At 39.6% G+C, this 3,671-nt stretch overlaps 1 pseudogene; it reads right to left on the reverse strand.

Annotated features, from left to right (window-relative positions):
- Window positions 1-1,378: 1,378 nt before the first annotated feature.
- Window positions 1,379-3,463, reverse strand: LOC103949783 (annotated as a pseudogene).
- Between the last annotated feature and the right edge of the window lie 208 nt (window positions 3,464-3,671).

The raw sequence follows: 3,671 nt of genomic DNA on the forward strand, positions 1-3,671 counted from the left end.
GTAAGCATCCCACACGTATTCATCAGCTACCACCATTTGACGACTTTCGTCCCAAGAAAACCCGTCCTGACCAAGAAGACTCTTCACATCATTGAAAAGCTTCCACAAAGTCGTATACCGGCTTTTCAAAACATCTTTGTCACAACGAGAGCCGAATTGTGCATTAAACACGCTGAGCATTTCGGTCCAGACCTGGTTGTTAGAAGCATGGCCAACACGAGCTCCTCTATGCATTTGCTCCAACATAAGATCAATAAAGTAGCTTTCCATCGTTGCTGTCCAATATGTCCTCGACCGATCATTATCTCTTGCTGCCGTTTGGCAACCCATTTTTCCTTCTCCAATCAACACTGGCATACATAGCACAACATTTATACCATTTCTTCTAATGAAAATGTTAAATTTATCAAAACCCAATTGCTTACATCGGCACATTCAGTAGAATTTCAACAGGATAAGCTGCGAGAAATTTTTGAAGCGTTACCTGAAACACTCGTCATTACTCCACAACGTCCACATGTTATAATATAGGCGGGCGACAAAATTGATACGGGTAAATTAATGAAAAAACAGATATACGTGTTATCATTTTAGTGGAATTGTACCACCACGCAGCGGCATTTTGGCTACACCGGTAACGAATCTACAACCAATTTGCCACATTTATGGAAAATTCATTAAACCCAACAAGGAAAAAATGAGCGAAAACTTGAAAGCTGAAATCTTTAGCTCTGGAAACCTTAAAAGCTTCATTTTTTTCCTTTTTTTTTTTAACAATGCAGCACAGTAATTGAAGGTGAAATTCCGAATTCGAATTTGGGATATTTACTGTGACAATGTCCGTATCCAAAATTATAATAGCAGGCATCGGCCGTCAAAAATCAGAAAACATAATAACTTAACCCATGAAAAGGATTTTTTTTAATAAAATTGGGTCCATGGGATTTCCTTTGAGTAAAACTACTTGTGAGTGAAATGGATCAGATTTGACTCACATAGATGATAAGATGTATAATGTTTACATTTAATTTGTATTCAATAGCTAGCTTATTGTGCGACTTTGTCCAATCTCATTTCTCCTTAAATTAGAATATTCCCTCCATCGTTGTATGGAAAAAGTAAAATTATCAAGAATTAGCTTACGCCCATTCTTATGGAAATAACGAATAAGGTGGAAGTTGGAACCCCCTTTTATCAAAAAGCATTAATGGTCTCGGTTATTTTTGGCCAGCTTATGCGGGTTGAGACAGAGAATAAAATTACTATAGTAGACCGATGAACAAAGTTTATATGTAATTCGACTCTCTAACCTTTTATATTCTATTTTCTTAAAATGAAAAAGACATATTGCATGAACAAAGAAAATTGCTAACCCCAACTGTGTCAAAGACTCGCATGAAAACTAAAAAACACAACGATTGCACAAAGTAGTTTGGTCGATCGATGTACAAACTTATTGATTCACAGTTTCAAAATTAGAAATTAAAGATCCTTATGAGGAATCATTTGGTGTTGAGGCAGCAATGGATGATCATGCATGTCAAGTGGAAGTTCTGGAATTGGTGCTTCGAGCTGAAGAACCTTCATCACTTGTCCGGCTTTTGGCCTTCCCTCGCCGTTGGGGTGAGTGCACCATAATCCAACAACTAACAAGCAGTCCATTTCGTTTTGATCAAAATTCACTTCCAATCTCTCGTCAGCTACACATAGAAGATTTCCTGCAAGGTAGAGTTGCCAAACCCAACTCACAAGTGGCATGTAAAATCCCCCGTCCTGGTAAGTCCTCCTTCCACACGCAAGTTCCAAGGCTACAACTCCAAAACTAAACATGTCAGATTCCTTACTGGCTCTCCCTCCGTTTGCATATTCAGGGGCAATGTATCCGAAAGTCCCTACCACTCCTGTTGTCTGAGTCTTGAACCCGGGATCCACGAGCTTCGCAATCCCAAAATCGCCAAGCTTAGTGCTGAAGTCATTGTCTAACAATACATTAGCTGATTTGATATCCCTATGAAGAACGCATTGTTCTGCATCTTCGTGTAGATAGTGAAGAGCCGCTGCCAAGCCCAAAGCTATCTTATACCTGAAACTCCATTGCAATGTTGTGCTGGAGCCAAATAGATGTGTGTCAAGGCTGCTGTTAGGCATGTATGCATAAACAAGTAAGCATTCGCCTTCCTCATGACACCATCCGATGAACTGCACCAGATTCCTATGCATTAAGCGGCATATTATCTTCACTTCGTTGATGAAGACTTTCTCGTAATGCTCAGATTCCGGGAAGATCCTCTTCACAGCAACCGTGAAGCCTAGATCTTGTACGGTTCCTTTATAAACTTGTCCTGACCCCCCGCGACCCAACCTTCTGTCATTTGCAAATCCATTGGTGGCTGCAACTAGTTCTTGGTAAGAAAATCGCTTTGGCAAGGCTAATCTCTCAAGATCCGAATTTATTGAGCACACTGATTTGGGGTACTTCTTGTGAAGCTGAGTCTCGTTTCTTCGTTTTCTCATCACCAAAACCCAACATATGACCAAACCAAACATCAGTACGAAAAATACCAAGAAAGAAGAGACAACGACCTCAATCAAGAATGCCTTCTTCTTTTTTTCTGTTTATCACATGCGAATCCATGTTTGAACTGAAATCCCATGTATATATATCATGCCTCTCTGGGTATAATCCAGTAGAAGCTGAAAAACCAATTGTAACCCACTCTGGAAGAACATTTCGTAAGTCAATATTGTATGAAAGACTAGGAAACAAATGATCCATAATTCCTTCCGGGTGGTATGTAATAATCAAAGTGAGGTTTTTCGATGTAGCATCATATAATATCGATACATAAGCTGTTTTCCCATCATTGCTGCTTAGATTCCAACTGGTATTAACAGCTGAGGAGATTTGATTTATATTGATCCCAACGTGTGATCCCGGTGGATCCCACTGTGCGTTTGAGTAAGTGTCAAACTCAACTGTTACAATTTTGTTTTCGAATTCTGCAAAATAAGTGGTGGAGTTGAATAATCCTAGACCACCGCCGGCAGAGTTAGGTGGAATTGAAAATCCAACAGGAGCAAGGAAAAAGGCAAATCCATCGCCAAATTCGCGACCATAAGATTGAATCGTGAAACTGAAATGTGTAGAAAAACTTGCTAGTGACCCTGTGGTAGAGTCCCATAGGTGGAAAGGTTCTGTGTATGTGCATCGTCCGACGGAAAATAGTTCAGGATGATTATTTAGTTCAGCCAGTATGTAATCGCCATGCACGGCATCACCTTCATAGAGTATGTTTGTATCATGGCTGCTTTCAGATATGGTGAATGAAAGGTTCGACGAAAGCGAACTCGAAAAACATGGACGAGCTACGACAGAGAAATAAACGAAGAAAATGAAGAGACAGAAGTAGCAATTATTCAAGTAGTGATGAAGACAAAAAGTTACCTTCCTGCTTAGAAGCATTGTAACTTTCTGCAAATTATTAAGAGCTAGGTACACCAAACTCTGCACGAGAAACAATCAAGGAAACTTGGGAGATATATATAAGAAGGGGCTTAGAATTTGTGTTCTGTATTAAAAGTTATATTCAAGCCTTGGAAAAATCTACTAAAAATGTTGCTGCTCCTTCAAGTGCATTTGAGAGATTCTATATCTTGAACGAGACGTATAC

Source organism: the organism of the source record quoted next, unplaced genomic scaffold (assembly GCF_019419815.1).
Source record: "Pyrus x bretschneideri cultivar Hongxiangsu unplaced genomic scaffold, Pyrus_bretschneideri_v1 Contig28, whole genome shotgun sequence".
Taxonomy (NCBI): Eukaryota; Viridiplantae; Streptophyta; class Magnoliopsida; order Rosales; family Rosaceae; genus Pyrus; species Pyrus x bretschneideri.